The sequence below is a fragment of the Gymnogyps californianus genome, chromosome Z (assembly GCF_018139145.2).
Source record: "Gymnogyps californianus isolate 813 chromosome Z, ASM1813914v2, whole genome shotgun sequence".
Lineage (NCBI taxonomy): Eukaryota > Metazoa > Chordata > Aves > Accipitriformes > Cathartidae > Gymnogyps > Gymnogyps californianus.
Window position 1 is genome coordinate 15,763,945 of NC_059500.1, and position 8,622 is coordinate 15,772,566.

Below are 8,622 nucleotides of genomic sequence, written 5' to 3' on the forward strand. Positions count from 1 at the left end.
GGGGCCTAGTCCCCTCCTCCCAGGGACAGAGAAAAAGCTGCATTGCTCTTGGCTTGGTGTTCAGGAAGAACTGGTTTGCTAAAACCAGATGTCTGCATCCACTTTTGCTGACCCCACGCTGGGGCTTTTGCACCTGATGCTTGCGGAGAGGCTGTTCTCTTGCTGACAAGCGGTAAGGGATTTGGCAGAGCCGAGGTTGCTCTCCCAGGACTGTGCACATCTGTGGCTTGGCAAATAAATGGTAAGAGAAAATAGGTCCCCTGGCTGGATGACCTGCAGAAGGAAAGCTGGACGGACGGTGCTTGGGCAGGTGGATGCAAGGCATTCACCTGGCTGTCCCCGACACACTCATGTCACAGGGCTCATGCTGTGCACCCAGAAACGAAGGGGATGCCCTGAGTGTTGAGATCTGGCAAGAGCCTGCGCAGACAAGATTAGGAATTAAAAATTTCAGCCCTTCAAGGTGAAATTGTCCACCCAAAGGAACAGCTTCAGATGTGCAGGTCTATCCCGGCTTGCAGGTGTGCTCAGCTTTGCTTGTCCACCCTGTGCCATTCGAGCATCCTGCACACCTTGGTCATTTTAAGTCACTGCTGTGCCAAACTTGGTCAGCACTTTCATCTCTGATAAAACAGTTGTGAGGATTTAAAAAACAGAAAATGCACTTGGCCAGGAAAGGGGATATTCTTCCTGACTCCTGCAGGTAACCAGCTCTGCAGCCTGAGCCCTGGTTTATAGTCTCTGTCACAACGCAGAGCTGCCGAAGTTACCTGCAGAGTTGTCAATGCCTCCTCCCCAGACACATACACAGTGTCAGGGAAAAAAAAGGAGCAAAGCAGAGACCTTATTGATGGACAGACTGAAGGCCAGAGGGGACTATCAGAGCCTTCCTTTTTGCTGCGCCATACCTCTGAACAGGGCTCAGAGATGCTCTCTCCCTCTCGGATGTGTGGCACAAGGTAATCTTCTGCTGTAGCACTCCTTGCTCATTTCTGCAGCCTCTTTGAATATGCATGTTTCCTTGTTCCTCTGGAAATACAGACAGCAACTGAGTGCTTTTCCTACCAGGGCTGTGCACAGAAGCAAGATGCCTCTGTTTCTAATGTCGTTACCCACTTGCTTACAGCTGGAGGTTGCATTATCCCTATTAACTGCAGCACAAAGAGCTCATGGTGTTACCCACAGATACACTTCAGTGTCTCTGCAACACTGCTTTCCCAGGCAGATCTCACATCTGGCGTTATTGGCCTCTGGTTGCGTTTCTGTAATTTATTTATTAAAGTTAATTTCACCAAACTGTAGTGATTTATTTAGATCCAGAGCCTCCTGTAACAGAGAGCCATTATTTGCTATGCCACCATGTTTCTGCCATCTGCAAACTTCATAAAGGTTTTGTAACAGCTGCTTTTTGAAAGGCCATCGAACCACTTTTTAAGCTGTTTCTTTTGCATAAGGCATGGGTCTTACCAAAGCATCAGGTGATATTAAGTAAAAAATGCTTTGAGGATATCTGATTGTGTAACAGAAACATCATTTCCTTTATTGGATTAGAGCAATAATCCTGTGCTGTTTTTTTCTGAAGAAAGAAAAATAGAAGAAAACAAGTTTGTTTGACAATGCTGTGCCTCACGGCTGACTTCAACAGCAGTTCTCAGCCTCTTTGTTGATCCTGAGTGCCAAACTGACGTTTGGATAAGCAGCCAACTGTTCCCTTGCCCTTACTTCTTTTATCTTCATGGAAATACTGTGCCAGTTTTCTTTTTCTGCAAGGGACTGCAATGAAAACATTGACTCGTGGGGATGGAGAGTGTGTGGGTACAGGAGCACCTGCAGGAACAAGCGGCAGGAGCGGCCGCAGGGCGGGCAGCCGTGGATGGCACCTGCATTAGCTGATGACAGGGCTCCTACTGCTTTCCAGACCACGCCAAAACCAGGGATGGTCTCAAATAGGCAACAGCCTGAAGCAGGCTATACTAAAGCCATTAAAAACAGCATTTGGAAGACAGGGAACCAGGTAGGAGACATAAAGTGCCCTGATAAGGAGACACAGAGCAGTGAGTGCTTCTTAATGGTTCCCAGAAGAGGAGCAGGATGGAGAGACAGGAAACCACGAGCACCGTCAGCTCCTAATGGGTACGAAAAGGCAAGACTCAAAAGCAGCACACAGTTCCTGAGGTAACAGCCCAGAAGCCATCGTAAAACCTCAGTAGTGAGTGTCTCTTTTACTCTGCCTCGCCATTAAGTGTCCCTGCACAGACTGCTTGCATTTTGGTGCTTGCATCCCCTCGGATCCTCCCATCTTGGACATCCTTGTGAGTAAGGGGATTCGGGGGGTGGCAGTGAGGAAACCAGCTTAGTTTCAAAATAAATATTCCCCTTTCCCATGGGGTCCCACAGTGAGCTTTGCTGCATTGTTGCAAGATGAACTTTTGCCAGCATTTTCGTGGTGCTCTGAGACTTCTGATTTGCTTTTCTACCATTTGCTGCTGTTGCCCAGGGCTCCACCAGGAAGGACGTTGCTGCTGCTGGTAACAGCCCCAGTCCTTACACTACAACAATGGATGCTTGCTGCACCAGGACCCTGTCCTGGCCTGTCATACTTGTTGCCAGTTTGTCATGAGTTCTTGATGTGTGAACCGGCCTGCCACACCAGGTGTCTCTTGTTGTTAATGTGCGATGTAAGTGTGATAGCAATAGAGGCCTTCAAAGTTTTGGAACAGGTCAAAAGCAGAGGCTCCAGGACTATAAATAACTCGCTGGCGGTCGATTAGCTGTGCAGCCTCAAAAGCTGGGAAAAGCCTGTGTGAAGTGTACCAAAGAAAAGCAGCAGCAGCTGAGCAATGAGAAACACATCTGAGCAACAGTGTCAGGCACCTGCTGTGGCGTGGGAAAGCAACACCCGCCGGCGCCGTGCAGGGAAGGGGGTGGAGGACGACGGCTAAGAGCTGTCTAGAAACTCAGACACCTTGAAGAAGTGCCAGGATGCTGAATGTGGTGTGTTTCTGGGGGTTTCTGTCCCCAGAATCACTGCTGCAGGACAACTGTGGGGCTGTGAGTGCCCCTGCTCCATGCAGCCCTGCTCTCCTCAGGACCGCACGCAGCCGCAGAGCAGCTGAGGTTGGAAGGGACCTCTGCAAGTCATCTGGTCCAACCCCTCTGCTCAAGCAAGGCCACCTAGAGCCAGTCGCCCAGGACCGTGTCCAGATGGCACTTGAACATCTCCAAGGATGGAGATTCTCACCATCTGCCTGGTTGCAAACCCTGACAAAACCCTTTTGAGCTGCCATGAGTGTGCTATGAGTGTGTCTGAGCGTGGGGTTTTGTGCACATTTCTCCTATCTAATGCTCCAGTCCTCAGTGAAGCTTTATTATATATCAACTCAATGTGTCTAATCACAATTTTGGGCAGCATTATAATCTAGCACCTGTGGGACAGAGCACTCCTTAGCAAAATGCTTCAAAGGCGGGCCAGTGGCAGTGTTTTAGACACGCTGATTTTCAAATCGGCTAATTTTGCAGAGGGCAAACTCCCAGGCAGAGTGCCGCGTCAGCTGGGTACAGCCCTGCAGTTTGCAGTTGCCACCGCTGACTCTGATGTTCAGCTGCCCTTTACATATTAAGGGTTTGTACCCTCACTGATTTCACACCACCTCTGCAATCACCTGGCTTCTTGTCCACCAGAAACTCTCATTTCAGTGAGATCACAGCTTTGAGGGCTGCTAGGTGGACCTCCTTGAGCAATCCCAATTTCCACTCATGTTCCCCATGTTATCTGGGCAATCCTTGTTATATCAATGAGGCATGCTGGGACCTTGTTTCTATAGGATTGCTGGTGAGGAGTACCACGATGTTCATGCAAGTTAGAGGTAACCAAATCACAGTCAATTGCTGCCTCAGCAACTGTGTTTTCTGAGGGAATGATGGTGTTTTAGAATGATTTAGGCGGGGAAAGATCTCTGGAGGGCTCTTGCTCAATCCCTTTGCTCAAACCCAGGGTAAATCTGAATTCACAGCAGGTCACCTGGGGATTTGTCCAGGTGAGGTGGAAGCTGTAGTCTTCCCCTTCCTATTGCTCCACAGACACCCAACCCATCCGCTCAGCTTTGTGGTCTGCAGTAAGACTCCTGCTTAGACCAAACTTTGGAAAACTGCCCAGACCTGGAAAATCTGTGCTGCAAACTTCTAGCAGTTGGGTGAAAAAGTGAGTTGTACAAACATAGGTGGAAAGTCAGTGTTTTCCACCTGAAATGGGCAAAACTCAGACATTCTGACAGAGCATCTGCATCCGTGGACTTGTTTCACCTCCACACCCCATCTCACCTGTGCCATTGATGTCCTCACACAGCCCTTGCACTTCTTTGTCTTAAGCATGTCCCCAGGCATTGGTGCTTAGTGAGTGGATGCATGAAGTGTATGCAGACCCCAGTGCCTGGGCTGAGCTTAGCACTGCCTCCTCTGTAAGAACACATCTGCCCTGGTCGTACTGCAGTCAGAAAGGCAAAGAAATTGGACCACCAACAGAAAAATAATCTCTTTTCCCTTCAAAGATGATTTTCTACAGTGCTGGTCTCTTCTCTAGCACATCACGCTCTTCATTGGGCCCACGCATCTCTGAGAGTATTTCTGGAAATGGGGAGGACAATAGTTATGCTGCAGAGATGTCTCCTCCCAGGCTGCCGGAGCACGTCCTGCCCCTGGAGTGATGCTGTGACCCCAGACCCCTTCATCAGCACTGCTCTTCCCTGTGAGGACTTGTCAGTATATTTGCCGTAGAGCAGCCACTAAATTCCATGGGAAAGAGATAAGGTGATGACTTTTGGGGTTTTTTAAAAATTTTGTTTCAAATGAGATTTTTTTCTGTTCCAGATTGTGGTTTGGTAAAAGAAAACTGGGGCATTTGATAGGTGGGGTGCTGCTGGAGGGATGACTTTTCAGCCTGTCTCTGTTTCACATGGGAGTCTGCCAATGTTTTGCATTTTTTGACCAAGCTGTTTCTCTCCCTCTCAAGAGAAAGTTGGAGGGTGTAAAAAAAAGCCCTGTGAGCTCTTATTGCAACGTCCTACGTGCCAGCAGCCAGCACCTCCACAGACGCCTGGAAGAAATGCTCCTATACATGGGATCAGTGTCCCTTTGCCAGCTCTGGATGAGTTGGACCCAAGCGTGGAAAGCTTCACAGCTCCTCCCTTTCTTGCAGCCGGGCAGATGCTCACAGTGGTAAATACCATGCTGAGTCTGGGCTTTTGAAACACAATGTAAAGCGGGTTTAGAAAGCACAGGCAACCATTTGGCTCCATGCTCTTTCCCTGGCAGTGCCCTGCAGGCTTCTTCAGGCTTGCTGGCGTCATCCATGGCCCTAGCTCCTGGCCACCAAAGCAGCAGTGTCCTTTTGCACTGGGAGTGCGCTCTTCTGCTGCTCCACTGGCTCTAATTTGGTGCTGCCAAGGGGCTGGTTTGTTGCTGTATCAGTCACACAGCTGGGCAACTGCTGACTAACCCTTGAAACCTCCCAAGGATGGAGACCCCCTGCCACCCCGGTATGCTGTCCCAGGGCTGCACCACCCTCCTGGGGAAGGGGTTTCTCACAGTGTCCATCCTGAATCTCCCAAGCCTTCCCTTCTGCAGGAAGACGGGGAATTTCAGTAGAAGTTCTGCTTGACTAAAAGGGGAGCTTCTTGCACTAAAATGCAAAAAAAGATGCAGGTAAGAATGGGAAATACAATAGACAGCAAAAGAATGTAGTAAACATTGCTTGCTTGGCTACCTAGAGGTGGTATCAGGCAGGTCCAAGACCACTTACAGCTCAAACTAGTGAGGATCATCAAGGTTAGTACGACGGGACTCCACAGGCATGCTAGAAGTTGGGGAAAATGCACGTCCACTGATGGATGGGGGAGACAGCATGGTGCTGGACAATATGGAAAAGACTACAATGATCAATGGATTTTTGTAGCATCTTCACAGACAAAGGCTGCTCCCAGATCTCTGCATTCACCAGCATGGTTTGTAAAGGAGATGGGAGGGCCAAATGTGGGGTTTAAGGGCTGCTTAGAGAAGCTGGACATACTCATATCCACTGGAATGGATGGCACCCACCCATAGGAGCTAACAGTGCTGGTTGACGTGAATGAAGCTGCTGTTAGTCATGGTGGAATATCATGGCAACTGGGAAAGGGCTGACTAAAAAGACCAGTATTATGCCCACACTTAAGAAGGACAAGGAGAAGGATCTGGGAAACAGCAGTCTGTAAGCAGTACTGCCATCCTTGGAAAAATCATAGAGCAAGACTTCTTGGAGATCATTTTCAAGCATGTGAAGAGCAGGAAGGTAACCAGGAAGAGTCCACAGGTCCAGGCTTTGGACTTAACCCCAGCCCCTTGTTTTCCCTGCTCAGCTCTTCACTGCAAGATCTAGTACAGGCTTGAGAAGTCAGTCACCTCTGACTCTGCAGAGATCTTGTCTCTGTGCGCTCATCTGTGTTGCCGGTAGTAACTTTGACAGCAGCGGACGGAAAAGTGAAACAGGCTCCAGGAGCGGGGCTGCTGCCTTGGATAGACAGAAAACAGAGCTCTTGTATGGGTGCATCATCCTCGACTGCACAGGCATTCTGCAAATGGGACGTAGGCAAGTAAGAACAGATCCAGTGTCAGCACTGCTGTGCTAAGACACAGAGCCAGAGCAAAGGGCAAGCACACCCACTTCAGACTCCTTCCAAGCGGGTGAAAGGGATCAGCAAACTCCAGCTTAGTCCTTTTCTTCCTTCTAACAACAGCCTCTTTTTTGTTTTTTTTTTTCCCCATGGGCTGGAGAACAGGAAGGTGTAGCAGGGTAAACATGTGGGATAAACGTCAGATACCTCTGCTCACCCATCCTGGCCATTGGCAGGCAGATGGAGCTGGAGATGGGAAAGGAAGTTCTGCTAGAGCAAGTATGGTCTCACAGCAAAAGAGTCAAGGGATCCTTTACAAGCCACATGCTGATCTGGTCCAGGGAAGCCTTGGTAACCAGTGGGGAGAAGGGTGAAATCCTACTGACACTCCTCAGCTGCTGCTTTCAGCAAGGGACAAAATTTCCACACAGGGCTTCTTCTAGTCACTGAGCTCTGTGACTCCTGCCCATTCCTCACCCACCCGAGCAGAAGAGGGAAGGAACAGCTCAATACTCTGGGGACAGAAGTAGGAGAAACTGGAAGGTCCCTCTCAGACCCTTTTTCTGCCCGTAGATATCAAACTTTGAACCATGAGAAGAAAACGCTCACGATTCCTGTGCAATGCCTTTCAGGGTCCAAAAGCCAATGAAAGATGCCACAGGGACCACCTACCCTCCCCCACCACGTCCCTGTCCAAGCCCTCTGCTGCACCCCAGTCTGCTGGCAACTTCCATACAATGATGCTCCTTGCACTGTTCCCAGGGCCCCGGAAACCAGCCCTGGAGGGATGAAACAGGCAGAGGCCAGTGCCCTCTTCCAGAGCCCTCTGTCAATATGGTCTTCAGAGCATGCCTCCAACCAACTGTAGGGGCTTGGGGATGTCCTGCCTACTGTGCCAGCCTGGGCTCCAGAGGCTGGTAGCTGGTCCCAGCTTGGAACAAGCCCACCTCTCCCTGGAGAGCACTGGGGACCTCAAGCCAGCTGCCTAGCCTTAGCCACAGTCTTGCAGCCAGAAAGATCTCTTCCACAGAAACTGTTTTCATGAGAAAGTGCCAAGGAACACAGGCAAACATTTGCATCAGTTTCCCAGGAATGACTTCTCCATTTCCACACTCTAGCCAAACCCACAAGTAGCTGGGGAGCAAGCAGTGGCCTGTTTCCCCCAAGCAGCCGACAGCCTGGGTGAAGGCTTGCGTCCCCTGCCTGGTTTCAGGAGGGGTTTGCATGCTGTCCCCCTACCCACAGGTAAACAAACCACCCTACAGTTTTCTGGTGTCATCTGGGGACTGTTGGATCTGTTTCTCTAACGCCAGTAAAAATTTTGCAGTGCAGAGAAATTCACTCGGGGGGGCAGCCAGAAAGGGGAAAAGCTGGAGAAAGTTAATGCAAGGAGGCCAAGGCATGGCCCAGTCCACCCCATCAGCCAGAAACCCACCCAGCCACAGGGGTAATTCAGAGTAATGCTGCCAGATGTCATAACTGAAAATACTTTATTTGACTTCAATAGTAAAGTAGGAACATCAGATTATACATCCCTTGATATATAAATGATAAAAATGCAAAAGCAAAACCATCTACAGGAAACCCATAAGCAGTCCAGTACACAAGTAACATCCCAGGGAAAAGCTGCGTGCCAGGACCCTCCCTCATCCTAACAAGCAAACAGTAATCCCAAAGAAACCAAGCATTAGCGTTTCCTTTGCAGCTATTTGTTCTGGGTTTCAGTCATTACACACAGTATCACTTTGAGTGTTGCTACCAGTACAGGAGAGGAAAAAACACCACCCACCACAGGTCATGGCCAGAATTCACTTCTGTGCAACATGAGCATTTGTAGAAAAAGCCCCCGAAAATCCCAGGGAGAGAAATTTCATGGCCAGGTTGAGTCAAGAGCGTTTTGTGAGTTTGACCGGTACAGTTCACACAGGGACAATGAGATCTGGAAAACACGGGTCAGCACCAAAGGGCGAAACAA